Below are 14,836 nucleotides of genomic sequence, written 5' to 3'. Positions count from 1 at the left end.
CATAGGAAGGGGGTGAAGTTCTACAGCCGGCTCGCCTCTGGGTCACTTACAAGGACCGCCAGCTCTATTTTGACTCTCCGGTGGAGGCCTGGGATTTTGTCCAGGCAGAGAACTTGGACTCGAACTGAGGACTGGGGGGCTGGGGAAAAATGTACTTTGTTTGGAGGCTTAGCCCTCCTGGGTATCCTGTCGTTTATGTTGGCTGTGTTTACTGATTGATGTTGCCTGTTCGTTTTCGCTATTTTGGTTTTCTCGGGGTTGTTTTCTGGGCTGTTGTTTATTTACCGTGGTGTTTTTTTTTTTGTTTTGTCCACTGGTGGGTTGGGGAGTAGTTTGGGGTCCCGATGGGTCATGTGTCCGTCTTTTTCCCGCGTGTTGGGTTGAGGGGCGGAGTTCGGGTTGGAAACGCGGGCTTTCTTCCCGCGCCGGAAGAATTGGGGGCGGGACTGGCGCTGGTAGGGAGGGATTGGTGGCTGTGTTGCGTCAGGGGGGGGCGTGGTTATAGCAGGAGTGCTTGATGGGTCAGCAGAAGTCAGCTGACTCACGGAAGCACAATGTTAGGGGTAACGAAGCTAGGTGAGGGAATGGATGGTGAAGGGGGGGGTTGGGAGGGGGGTCTGCTGCCGTGGGGAGCGGGCTTGTGGGGTTCCCTGGACACGTGGTGGGTTGAGGAAGAGCTATGGCTGATCGGCGTAGGGGGGGGGCCGGGTTCGGCTGGTCACATGGAACGTGAGGGGGCTCAATGGTCCAGTGAAGCGATCCCGGGTCTTGGCTCACTTGAGGGGGCTGGGAGCGGATGTGGCTATGCTCCAGGAGACGCACCTCAGGGTTACGGATCAGGTGAGGCTAAGAAAGAGTTGGGTGGGACAGGTGTTTCACTCGGGGCTTGATGCGAAGAACCGTGTGGTGGCAATTGTGGTCGGTAAGAGCCTGTCGTTCGTTGCGTCCAAAGTGGTGGCGGATAGTGCAGGTAGATATGTGATGGTGAGTGGGAGACTTCAGGGGGAGCGGGTGGTCTTGGTTAATGTTTATGCCCCCAACTGGGATGATGCGGTCTTCATGCGGCGAATGCTGGGCCTGATCCCGGACCTGGAGACACGGGGATTGATCCTGGACGGGGACTTTAACACGGTGCTGGATCCGGCTCTGGATCGCTCGAAGTCTAGGACGGGCAGGAGGCCGGCAGCAGCCTCGGTGCTGAGGGGGTTCATGGATCAGATGGGAGGGGGGGGGGGGGGGGGATGGACCCTTGGAGGTTTTTGAAGCCGGTGGGAAGGGAGTTCTCCTTTTTCTCCCATGTTCATAAGGCGGACTCCCGGATTGATTTTTTTGTGCGAAGCAGGGCACTAATCCCAAGAGTAGTGGGGGCGGAGTATTCGGCGATAGCCATTTCTGATCATGCCCCACATTTAGTGGATCTGGAGCTGGGGGAGGGGAAGGATCAGCGCCCACTGTGGAGGCTGGATGTGGGGCTTTTGGCAGAGGAGGAAGTGTGCGGGCGGATCCATAGGGGCATAGAGGGTTATCTGGAAACCAATGATAATGGGGAGGTGCAAGTTGGGGTGGTTTGGGAAGTGCTAAAGGCAGTAGTCAGAGGGGAGCTGATATCTATTCGGGCGCACAGGGAGAGGGGGGACAGGGCCGAGAGGGAGAGGCTGGTGGAGGAAATGGTAAGGGTGGATAGGAGATATGCAGACACCCCGGAGGAGGGGCTTTTGAGGAAGCGGCACAATCTCCAAGCGGAATTTGACATTTTAACCACCCGGAAGGCGGAAGCGCAGTGGAGGAGGGCACAGGGGGCGGTATATGAGTACGGGGAGAAGGCAAGTCAGATGTTGGCTCACCAGCTCTGGAAGCAGGAGGCAGCTAGAGAAATTGGGGGAGCCACGGATGCAGGAGGGAACTTGGTGCAGGGTGGAAAGGACATGAATGGGGTGTTCAGATCCTTTTACGAGGGGCTGTACCAGGCGGTGCCCCCCAGGGAAGCAGGTGGGATGGACCGCTTTTTCGATAGGCTGGAGTTCCAAGAGTAGGGGACGAGCAGGTGGAGGGTTTGGGGGCCCCAATCTAGTTGGAGGAGCTGGTGGAGGCGGTGGGAAGTATGCAGACAGGGAAAGCGCCGGGGCCTGAATTTTACAAGAAATTTTAAAATTTGCTGGGCCCTCTGCTTGTGAGGACCCTGAATGAGGCTAGGGGGGGGGGGGGGGGGGGAGGGGGGCTCTGCCCCCAACGATATCCAGGGCAATTATCTCTTTGCTCCTGAAGCGGGGCAAGTGTGGGTCTTACAGGCCGATCTCGCTCCTTAATGTAGATGTCAAGTTGTTGGCAAAGGTGCTGTCCAGGAGGGTGGAGGATGTGGTCCCGACGGTGGTTCATGAGGATCAAACGGGGTTTGTAAAGGGGAGACAATTGAATGCCAATGTGCGGAGGCTCCTTAATGTCATGATGATGGCGCTGGCGGCTGGGGAGTCAGAAATAGTGGCGTCCATGGATGCGGAGAAAGCTATTGATAGGGTGGAGTGGAGTTACTTGGAGGTGTTGCGGAGGTTTGGGTTTGGTGAGGGGTTCATCAGCTGGGTGAGGTTGCTGTACAGCTCCCCGGTGGCGAGTGTGGTGACGAATGGGAGGAGGTCGGCGGACTTTCGGCTTTCCAGGGGGACGAGGCAGGGGTGCCCCTTGTCTCCCCTGCTCTTCGCGTTAGCGATTGAGCCCCTGGCCATGGCGCTGAGGGAGTCGAAGAGTTGGAGGGGGATTGTGTGTGGGGGGGGGGGGGGGGGGGGAGCACCGGCTGTCGCTGTACACAGATGATCTGCTGTTGTATGTCGCGGATCCGGCTGAGGCATTGCCAGAGGTGCTGAGGATACTTGAGGAGTTTGGGGACTTTTCGGGCTATAAGCTCAATGTGGGGAAAAGTGAGCTGTTTGTCCTGCACCCGGGGGATCAGGAGAGGGAGATAGGTGAACTCCCGTTGAAGAGGGCTGAGAGGAGCTTTAGATATCTTGGGTCCAGGTAGCTAGGACAGAGGGGCCATGCACAGGCTTAACTTTTCGAGGCTGGTGGGGCAGATGGAGGAGGAATTTAGGAGGTGGGACGCGCTACCGCTTTCATTGGCGGGCAGGGTCTAGTCGATTAAGATGACGGTGCTCCCGAGGTTTTTGTTTCTTTTCCAGTGCCTCCCCATATTGATCCCAAAGGCTTTTTTCAGCAGGGTGAATAAGTCGATTCTAGGGTTCATGTGGGCGCGGAAGGCCCCGAGAGTAAGGAGGGTATTTTTGGAGCGAAGAAGGGAGGTAGGGGGCCTGGCGCTGCCCAACCTGTGTGGATATTATTGGGCGGCGAACGTGGCGATGATTCGCAGGTGGGTGACGGAAGGGGAGGGTGACGCATGGAAGAGATTGGAGGTGGCGTCCTGTGCGGGTACGAGTCTGGAGGCTTTGGTGACGGCCCCACTTCCACTCCCCCCGGCAAAGTATTCTACGAGTCCGGTGGTGGTTGCGTCCCTTAAAATCTGGGGACAGTGGAGGCGGCATAGGGGGGAAGTGAAGGCCTCAGTTCGGGCCCCGATACGGGGCAATCACCGTTTTGCGCCGGGGAGAACTGGTGGGGGATTTGGGAGTTGGCACAGGGCAGGCATCAGACAGTTTGGGGACCTCTTCCTGGATGGGAAGTTCGCGACTCTGGAGGAGCTAGTGGGGAAGTGGAACCTCCCCCCTGGGAACGCTTTTAGATATATGCAGGTCAGGGCATTTGTTAAGAGGCAGGTGGCGGAGTTTCCGCGGCTGCCGCCAAGGGTAGTACAAGATAGGGTGCTTTCGGGGACATGGGTCGGTGAAGGAACGGTCTCGGCTATTTACCAGCTGATGCAGGAGGAGGAGGAGGCCTCAGTAGAAGAGCTCAAAGCGAAATGGGAGGAAGAGCTAGGGAAGAGATTGAAGATGGAACGTGGTCGGACGCCCTGGAGAGGGTGAATTCCTCCTCCTCTTGCGCACGGCTCAGCCTAATTCAGCTGAAGGTGCTGCATAGGGCTCACATGACAGGGGCAAGGATGAGCCGGTTCTTCGGAGGGGAAGACAGGTGCGGGAAGTGTTCGGGAGGCCCGGCGAACCACACCCATATGTTCTGGGCTTGTCCGGACTTGGAGAGGTTTTGGAAGGAGGTGGCGGAGACTTTGTCGGAAGTGGTCGGGTCTAGGGGCAAGCCGGGCTGGGGGCTCGTGATCTTTGGGGTAGCTTCGGAGCCGGGAGTGCAGGAGGCGAGAGAGGCCGGCATTCTGGCCTTTGCGTCTCTAGTAGCCCGGCGCAGGATTCTGTTACAGTGGAAGGATACGCGTCCCCCGAGTTCGGACGCCTGGGATCAACGACATGGCTGGGTTCATCAAGCTGGAGAGGATGAAGTTTGTCCTGAGGGGCTCAGTACAGAGGTTCTTTCGGCGGTGGCAGCCCTTTCTCGACTTCCTGGCAAAGGGGTAGAGAGTGGTCGGTCTCTGCAGCAACTTTGGGGGGGGGGGGGGGGGGGGGGGGGGGGGGGGTTTGGGGATGGTTAGGGGGTTTGTTTTTGCGGCGGTAGGTTTGCGATGTTGTTATTTTCTTCTTTCTTGTATTGCTGTTGGTTTTTTGGTATTATTTATTTTGGGGGGTGTGAGTTCTTTTCTTGTGTTGTGGGGAGAAAATTTGTTATTGAAAAACTTGAATAAAAATTATTTTAGAAAAACAAATGGTAATGTTGGTCTCCTATCTGCAGAGAGATAATAGGTTCCCTGTCCGATTGGAGAGTCTTTGTGACTAAATTAGCTCGTCAATCTTGCGTTGGGAAAGGGTTTGCCTGTGAAAAGTCGGTGTACCTCATCTGTCCTCCCCTTGGTGAGTACCCCCTCCTTTGGGTCGGGTAGTCTCCTTCTGCTGCCCGTCTTTTAAAGGGGCATTCCTGATGCCAGTGATCTGTACGGCCACAATTAAAACATGCATTGTTCCCTCTATATCTGGCCCATCCTCTTTTCCCAGTAGACCAATGGCCCCTCAGAGGGGGCGGCAGTTGTAAAGCTGTTGGTGCATACGGTGGGCCATAAAGAGGGGCTGAGGGTCCTTACAGGTGGGTTTGATATCCTCCCCCTTGTTGATCCGCCCACCCAAAGTCACAATATTGGGGTTCCAGCTGGTAAGCCACTGTGTCTGCCGCTGTTTGGGGTCTCAGATCATCCTTTTTCATTACATACTCAGTCTTAATCTTTGTAACTGAGCCTCCTTCCTGGCCTACACCCTCCTTCCAATGAAATCTGACTGCCCGGGCCACCTGGGAAGGGTCGTTCGCTGTCCAATTCATGTTATTACATTTCACGGCAGTAGCCACGGAAGGTGGTAGGCAATGCATTAACATAGCACAATATTGAGGGGAATTCTGACCATTCTGGTACAGCAAGTCGCCTGACTGCCCACGGTAGATTTCATTAAAGCGTTCCAGAAATTCCTCTGGCTCCTCAGTCTTTTTAGGTTTGAGGTCTAAGATAGCAGCGATGTTTATGGGCTTTTGAAATGTGGCATTCAACGCATTCAGGATTTGTGCCCGTCTACCATCGCGCAAGGCATGGGCTTGCTGAACTGCGGCGTGGCTAGCATAATTCAAGTGGTTGAGGTGACTGCGGTACTCTGCTGGGGTTAAAACCTGCTGGCCTAGGGCCCAGAGGTCCCTAGAATCAGCTTGATAAACTGAGATGGTAGTCCTCAGATAGTCCACAAAAGCAGCAGGAGATTTCTTCCTGGGATTGCAACCAGAATAGCCATCATCTCACTGGGTCTCCATGGGAGATAAACATCTATCATGGGCTGGGCTGCTGCTGTAGCAGCATCAGGGTTGGGTATTTTCCTAATCGGCAACTGTCTCAGAGTCTCACTAGGGGGCTTTAGCGGATTCCTCTGGCTCTTCAAAGACTTCGACGTCCTTCCCTTCTGATAGGGGGAGCTCCGGCTCCTCAGAACCATTCCCGTCCTCACCCTGTGTTCTCATACTTTTCTGTCCTATCATATTAGCCTTAAGGGATCTAGGTGGTATGCGTAATTGTTTCTGGATAGGATCAGGCCCCCTTCCCATTGTCCGAGATCGGGTCCTAGAGCTAACTGGGCTTGTGGAACACCTTCTCTAACAGACGGTGAAGGTGCAGAAATAGGACCCAAACTATCACTGAAGGGACTGGAGAGGCTGGCATGATTTGAATCTGGGAAGCAGTGACTGGATATAAATTATGATACCCTGGTGGTTCTGGAATTAGTGCAGGCAATGCCATGGTGCAGTTGGGACTCTACCCGACATGGTCCAATTCTCTAGGTCATCATCTACCTCTGTCAATGCAAGGCCAGCCATTGAACTACGTAGCCCATTTTTAAAACTCGAGTCTGCCCTGTTAGGTATCTCCCTCTCTTTACTTGTGCGTTTTTTGAATGCACACACCTTTTTCAAGATCTCTAGTTTTCTGGTTCCCCCCTTCACTAATTGGAATCCCCATTTTAAGGGCATTTTCTTGCCAACTTGATAACATGATCTTACCCTCTCCTCTTGACAATATTGTCTCCATAATCCAATCAACTCTTTGGCTCGCATACTATGTTTTTTTTTCCATATTTCACCCTGAATTTGTTTAATAGTCTCCAGATCTTTAGTGCCCCCTAGTGGCCGTTCGTCACCCAATTTCTTCCTTAAAGTTGCTGACATTTTTCTAAAATCTCTCGCTTTATCTGGATAAATATCACATAATATTTGCAATGAACTGTTTGGATCACACGTGTTATCCAAGCAATTCCCCATAATCTTGAACTAGTCCTCAAGACTGCATTGTTCGCCACTACAGTCCAAGGATACAATTTTAGCTTAATCAATTATAGTTTCCAAAACACACGTGGAACTGAACTGTCTTTCCGACATCCCATCAGTTCCGCAATCAACCCTTGACTGAACTGTCTTTCCGACATCCCATCAGTTCCGCAATCAACCCTTAACTGAACTGTCTTTCTGACATCCCATCAGTTTTTTTTTTCAACCTCAGTCGCACCTACATCGACTGAATTTTTTAAATTTTCTAATCATCAGACTGATCTTTGATTTCGTCAAGACGATCTTTCCATACCAACCGCGAGTGACCAGACCAATCAGACATTGAGAAAAGGGGAAACTCAACGTGGTCATTTTCCAGCTACTCACATTGTGGGGCCCATTTCCACTTTCCTTGTCCAACATCAGTCTAATTCTGATTTCGCAGCTGGCCGGTGACCGTCTGGAGAAATCCCGGGGTTCGGCACCAAATGACAAATTAAGTTCTTTACCCGTCAGTCTGGCCTCAATAAAACTCAAGAGGGATTTGTAGATATAGAATTATTTATTTTTAAACAACTTGCAAGGCTGACCTGCTCTATAGAGATTCAGAACACAGGCAGTCTTCTGAAGCCCCAGATTCGAGTGAAGTCGGAGACAAAGATAACTCTGCACATATCATTCAAATGGCAACAAGTTTCACATACATGATTCCCATAGGTCATCCTATACACCTCCTGACCTGGCCATATATCCTGATTGGCTCACTTCGCATTCCTCAACCCTGGGCCTCTTGTTACCCAGCATCCTTTTCACCACCCCGCACGAGGCTTCCCCCCCCCCCCCCCCCCCCCCCCCCCCCCCAGCCATGCTTTGCTGAATCCCTTTGTTCTTTGTCTGTGAGCTCACTACCATCAGACTGGCTCACATCTACATTATTCTAATTAATAATCCTATTTTATATCACAGTCGTTTGTTCAATTCCTCACGAGGACAGAGTGGTCATCAATGTGGAGGTCAGTGCACAGGGCAGAGGTGAGTATCCACCGGTCCCCACCTAGATGGACTGTCAAACGTCAGTTGTTAATGCCAAACAGACTGACCCATCCCTCCCAATGACCACATGCCCATTCTCCCTCAGAACCTCCAGCCATTGGCGCCGGCCCATCCAGGGTGGAGCCTTTCCCAGCCTCCCATGAGAACATTTTGGAGGAGACAACTTTCATCTTCACCCTCCACCAGTGCAGACATGCACCTCGGTGGGCAATGGTAGTGATCAGGCTTCTGGGGCACATTCTGGTGAGCACCACACAGCTGCTGATGTATATCAGGTGGAGTCAGGAAAACCATTGTAAGACAGCAGTTGGAGATCTGTTGGATCCCAGGACCCAGCTGGGTTCCATTCAGATGCTGAACCTCTGGAACAGGTTTACCTGGAGCTGATGCAGAATATAGGGGCCTCACGGTAGCATGGTGGTTAGCATCAATGCTTCACAGCTCCAGGGTCCCAGGTTCGATTCCCGGCTGGGTCACTGTCTGTGTGGAGTCTGCACGTCCTCCCCGTGTGTGCGTGGGTTTCCTCCGGGTGCTCCGGTTTCCTCCCACAGTCCAAAGATGTGCGGGTTTGGTGGATTGGCCATGCTAAATTGCCCGTAGTGTAAGGTTAATGGGGGATTGTTGGGTTACGGGTATACGGGTTACGTGGGTTTAAGTAGGGTGATCATTGCTCGGCACAACATCGAGGGCCGAAGGGCCTGTTCTGTGCTGTACTGTTCTATTCTATTCTATAGGGTGCGGCAGTGATATTCAGAGGGGCATGTCAACGACACTCCAGCAGATTTAGAGGAGTCCCAGAGGCTATTGATGCAGGAGATGCCACTGGCAATGCGTGGCACCTCGGTCAAAACTCCTAGGGTGGTGACCGCAGTGGAGAGCCTGATGCACAACATCAGCAGCATGAGTGGAGGTGTCCAAGACATGGCTCAGTCACTGACAACCACGGCTGAGGGCCTTGGTACACTGTCTGACTCGCAGGAGGCGTGACGAGACAGACCTTGATGAGGTGCTGCGGGACATGCCCCAGTCTCAGATGGGAATAGCCAAGGCACTGCGGAGCTTGTCCCAGTCACAGGTAGGCATTACCAAGGCATTGCAGAGCATGTCCCAGTTACTGAGGAGCATCACCAAGGGCCATGGTGCAGACATGGGGAGCTGCCAGCGCTGGCAAAGCCAGATGATGCAGGGGAGCTGGGGATTGAACCAACTGCCCCTCTATTCTGAGCTGACCCACAGGTCCCCATGGGCACGGACCGGGAGGAGGGGGCACTGTGCCAACCCAGACCCATCCTATGGAGTGGCGATGGTGGCCATCAGCTCCCCCCGAGATCCACTGCTCCGACGATGACGCATCTCTCAGTCAGCATCTGGTACAGTGTGGCACGGCACAAGTGCGCCGGGGCCCTCCAGCCCCAGAGGACGTCCGCCAGGGGCATCGAAGGCCATGGGATGTGGTAAAAAGCAAACTGCCTCCACCTCTAGATGTGCATCCTGAGGATCCTCGCTGGATCCTCGCCACTGCCGCCTGTCCTCCAGCCTCCAGCTGGTTCTCCAATTCTTCTCCGGGACCATCATCCAGCCTCATCTGGTCCGGTGCCTCCTCCTCGTCCTCCTCCTCCTTTGGTGTGGCCACCTGTTCCTCCTCCTCCTCCACCTTCACCTCCAGCATGTTACCCTGCTGCTGTGCTAGGTTGTGGAGGGCACAGCAGACCACCACAAAGCACCATCTGAACGGTTGAGGCATCGGAACCGCATATTGAGGGGTCCGATGCACCGCTCAATGACAGACCGGGTGACCGGATAGGCCTTGTTGCACCAGGTGTCCGGATCGGTCACCGGTCTCCCTACTTGCATTATCAGACAAGTCTTAAGCAGGTAACCCTTATCCCCCAAGAGCCAACCGGCTATCCTGGGTGAACAAAGAACAATACAGCACAGGAACAGGCCCTTTAGCCCCCCAAGCCTGTCCCGGTCATGATACCAACCTTTGCCAAAACCCTCAGCACCTCCTTGTGCCGTAACCCTCTATACCCATTCTATCCATGTGTTTGTCAAGATGCCTTTTGAACGCCGTCATTGCATTTGCTTCCACAACCTCCCCAGGCAACGCGTTGCAGGCACTCACCACTCTCTGCATAAAAACCTGCTTTGCACATCTCCTCTAAACTTTACCCCACAGACCTGAAACCCCCTGGTGACTGACCCAACTCTGCCCAGTGCCCCTATTCAAGGGGAAATAGTTAGAATCTAAGGTATCATGTGAATGCTGGCAGTAGAGGCATTGTATAATAAACGGATCCATGACACACATTTATGGCCAAATCCAGAATCTCAAACAAATAGTCCCATTCTACCCTGTCAAATGTTTTCTCTGCATCGAAGAGATGCTGGCCACAATTCTCCCAAAAGATTTCTAAGTTCATCTGGGGCAGATTTTTCAGGGAGTCTCCCTCCAGCTCTTCCGGCGCCTTCCCCACGGCTATTCACACTTGGTCAGATTTTTGGGCCCTGGGGAGTTTCTCACCGGTTTAGCCCACACTTACAATATTTTTTAGCACTGGGGAGCTAAACTCAGAAATTGGGCCGCCATTTTGAGAGGGTGCCCCGAGCTTGTGAGTCCCCCCTATACCCCCAACCCTGCCTGCACCCATGGGAAATGTCATTCACCACACACATGGGCACTACCCCACATCACCAAGTGAGGACACCCCAATATGGGGTCCCTGGGGCCCCTCTCTTCAGTCCCCCTAAACCCCCTTCCAGGACCCCCACCCATCACCCCAACCTCCTGGTGGCATGTACGTATTTACCCTGCACACCACCACCCTTCAAACCCCCCCCCCACCCTACTTTCATGGGCATGGTCCCACTTAGGCCCTGACCCTTGGCAGTGCCAGCCTGGCACATGGGCACCCTTGCACTGCCCCACCCAGGCAGTGCTCCAGCCACCTTGGCAGTGGCAGGGGGGCAGTGCCAGTGTGCCCACATTCAGGGGAAGGGCTATGGGTTCACCCTGCACTGACCCTGACCACCCAGGGGTCTCTGATGACCCAGAGAGCTCCCCCCGGGTGCCGTTCCGCCTGGTCCACATTTGTGTGGACCAGTACTGATCAGAGCCAGCTGCAGCCTTCCTGGGGAGGCCAGACAATCAAGCAGGGCCGGTGTATCCTGGGTAGGTATGTCTTAAGTAGGTTTAAGACCTACTTTCAGGAGCGCCGTTTGGTCCCAACCCTTATGGGTGGAGTTTCGACTCCGACATCTCGCATGACTTGGGTGAATCCAAGGTGCAGAGATTGGCAGGAGGCCCGTGGGAGGGCTCTCCCCGGATTCTCTGGCCACGTTGTTCTCGCGCTTGAGCACAACGCAGCCAGAGAATCGTGCCTCTCTAGCTCGGGTGTAGGAGAGGGGGAAAGTATAACATTCAAAAGATGACGTATATTAGCCGATATCTCACTAAAAGATTTGTTTCTTGGGGGTGGATTTGTAAGATTGAAGGAGCTGGGAGCGAAGTATGGGCTGGAGCAGGGGAGGCCATATTCGGGGTGTCGGACCAGCCAGAGTTGGAAACGGGTGCGGAGGCAGATGTTGTAGCCTTCATCTTGTTGATCGCCCAAAGGTGGATCCTGTTGGGATAGAGGTCAACCTCTCCACCCTGTGCCCTGGCGTGGCGGGGGGACCTGCTGGAATTCTTAACTCTTGAGAAGGTTAAATTTGAACTGAGGGGAAGGATGGAGGCGTTCTACAATTCATGGGCGTTATTCATTATGCACTTTCCAGAATTGGATAACATCGAACATTAGTTGGGGGGGGGGGGGGGTGTATGTCTTAATGGTGACTATGGGTGATTCCTGATTCCTTTTTGTTATTTGTTTATGCTAACATGCGGGCAGTTGTTTGGGGGTTTGGTGGGAGGATGGGATCGTTGTTGTTGAAATGGGGATTGACATTGTTTTCGTTACTGATTATTGTTTATTGTTGGTGGGTATAAATTTGGTAGAAAATATGAAAAAGGAGGAGAATAAAAATATTTATTTTTTTAAAATGAATCGATATCTGACGGCCCTTTACAAAACCTGTTTGGTCCTCTGAAATTATACTTAGAAGGCAAGCCTCTAACCAGAGGGCCAGAACCTTAGTGAGCAACTTAACATCACGATAACAAGCGAGATGGGTCAGTATGAACCGCAGTCGGTCGGGTCCTTGTCCCTTTAAGGAGCAAGGAAATAGAGAGTTGTATAAGGACCGGAGGAAGTGAACGTTGGGGTAGGGCGTTATTGAACATATCTAACAATAAAGGTGTGAGCTGTTCCGAGAACTTCTTATAAAATTTGATCGGAAACCACTGGGCCAGAGGCCTTACCAGCCCGCAGAAGACCAATTCGTTGGGTACCTCTTCATTCACCTGAGGAAGGAGCAGTGCTCCGAAAGCTAGTGTTTGAAACAAACATATTGGACTTTAACCTGGTGTTGTAAGACTTCTTACTGTGCTCACCCCAGTCCAACGCCGGCATCTCCACACATGGAGTATACATAGTGAGCATGAGACAAAATAAGGAGACATCCCTGTCATTCGGGTGCAATAAATGCCAGGGGTCTATGTAGGATCTTGCACAGGGCACACGGGTGGGAATGCTGGTCTTCCCTGTGCTCCTTGCGGAGTATGAGCTCCCCCACTAGGGATGGGGTATCTTCATTACCCAGTGTATATAAGGTCAGCCAATAAGGCACCAACCATTGAAGAACCTGGTTGGGGTCAACAGGAGAGTGTAAATATAGGGCACGATTCTCCAGAAAGGTTTCTAAGTGTTGTAGCAAGCGGGAATTGCCGTGCGCTTGCTGGCGCTTGGCCAGTGAGGCCGGCAACGCTATTCAACATTAATTGGTCCATTTAATGAGGCCTCACGAGCTTCGCACTGTAAATGAAGGCTCGACAGCTGATTCGCTGGGACCGCGCTCGCCAGTCTCCACTAACAAGGTCGAGCAGCACTTAAGCTGCACTTGCTCAGTGAACCCCAGCCAGTTCGCAACAATTGCGCTGAGGAGACCAGCCCCAAGAATCGGGGATGCTGATCTGAGAAGGTTACTAGACACAGTGGAGGCCAGGAGGGGTGTCCTGTTCCCCCAAGGGTCCAGGAGATTTCGCCATTGGGCAGCCAGTGCTGCCTGGGACGAGGTGGAGGCGGCTGTGAGCACCGGGAGTGTAACCAGGGGGACCAGCCTTCAGTGCAGGAAGAAGATCACTCGGCAGCACGATTGAGTATTGCCACCGCCCCCCCCCCCACCCCGTGACCTTTCCGCCACCACGGGAGCATCTACACCCCCTCCCCCTTCAACCCCCACCGCTGTGAACCACGCTGTTATGTTCCGTGTTCTCTGTCTAGCAAGGAATCTACAGAACTGCCAAACCCAGAATTTATTAATGTAGACATGGTAAGGTAACGATCAGATACAGAGCAAGTTATCAGAGTTTCTTTAGACTCCCCTGGAACTACCCCTATGCATGACTGTCCTCATCTTTTCCAGATCGTCGGATGTGCCCTGACTTATATCTGACACCACCTCCTGGTGGGAGGTCACACTGCTGAATACATGGTTGCCTATTGGTGGGAGGTCATGGAAGGCTGTGACTAGCTGCGTTCCACAGAGATCAGTTCTGAGGCCTTTGTTGTTGGTGATGTATATAAAATGTAACTGGTCTGATCTTCCGGTTGTGGCTATGCGGAGCTAAGCCGCATGTTCGGCAGCTCCCGCTTTAAAAGGACTTGTGGGCTCTTTTAAGGGCCCCAAACGGCGCTGATTCGCCGATTCCCGGTGGATAAAGGGGTCTGGAGCAAACCCCCCGGGATTTATGGTGCGGACTCGAAGTGGGGCGAGGAGAAAAACGGCAGCAGCTCCCCTGGAAAAGCGGGGGAAGGTGGACAAAATGGCAGCCGGTGGAGCCCCTGAGGAGTGGAGGCAGTGGGCTGAGGAGCAGCAGACAGCCCTTCTGCGCTATTTCACGGAGCTGAAAGGGGAGTTGTTAGAATCCCTGAAGGTGACGACGAGTAAGCTGCTGGAGACCCAGACAACCCAGGGTGCAGCGATACTTGAGTTGCAGCAGCAGGCCTCTGAGCGCGAGGAGGAGGTTTCGGCCCTCGTGGGGAAGGTGGAGATACACGAGGCGCTTCATAAAAAGTGGTAAGATCGGTTTGAGGAGATGGAGCTTCGGTCACGGAGGAAGAACCTGCGGATCCTGGGCCTCGAGGAGGGGCTGGAGGGGTCGGACCTGCCGGCCTATGTGGCCGTGATGTTGAACTCGCTGGTGGGGGCAGGATCCTTCCATCTGCCCCTTTAGCTGGAGGGGGCCCACAGAGTACTGGCCAGGCGGCCTAAGGCGAATGAACCCCCGCGGGCGGTGCTGGTGCGGTTCCATCGGTTCAGTGACCGGGAGTGTGTTCTCCGATGGGCCAAGAAGGTGAGGAGTAGTAAGTGGAAGAATTTGGTAGTGCGTATCTACCAGGACTGGAGGGCGGAGGTGGCCAAGCGGAGAGCCGGGTTTAACCGGACGAAGGCGATACTCCATGAAAAGCAGGTGAAGTTCGGCATGTTGCCGCCTGCGCACCTGTGGGTCACCTACAAGGACCGGCATCACTACTTTGAGTCCCCGGAGGAAGTGTGGGCCTTTGTGCAGGCTGAAAAGCTGGACTTGAACTAGAGATTGGGGGCTGTGGGAGTTTTTCTATTCATATATCATTGTTTATGCTGTAGCGGGTTATTCTGTTTGTTTCTGTTTTTTCTCTCACTTTTGGACGATGTGGGTTATGGTTTTGTGTTCTAAGGCGGGTACTGGGGTTTGTGGTTCATCTGTGTCTTTGTTTGTACGGAGTTGGTGTTGGGTTGGGACTGCGGTTTGGGAGCTGCGTTGGTGGGGTGGGGCAGTGTGAAAACGTGGGCTTTTCTCTGGTTTCCCGCGCTGCGGGACGAGGGGGTGGAGCTGGTGGCG

The sequence above is a fragment of the Scyliorhinus canicula genome, chromosome 18, assembly GCF_902713615.1.
Source record: "Scyliorhinus canicula chromosome 18, sScyCan1.1, whole genome shotgun sequence".
NCBI classification, from domain to species: domain Eukaryota; kingdom Metazoa; phylum Chordata; class Chondrichthyes; order Carcharhiniformes; family Scyliorhinidae; genus Scyliorhinus; species Scyliorhinus canicula.
This window is presented reverse-complemented; position numbering follows the sequence as displayed.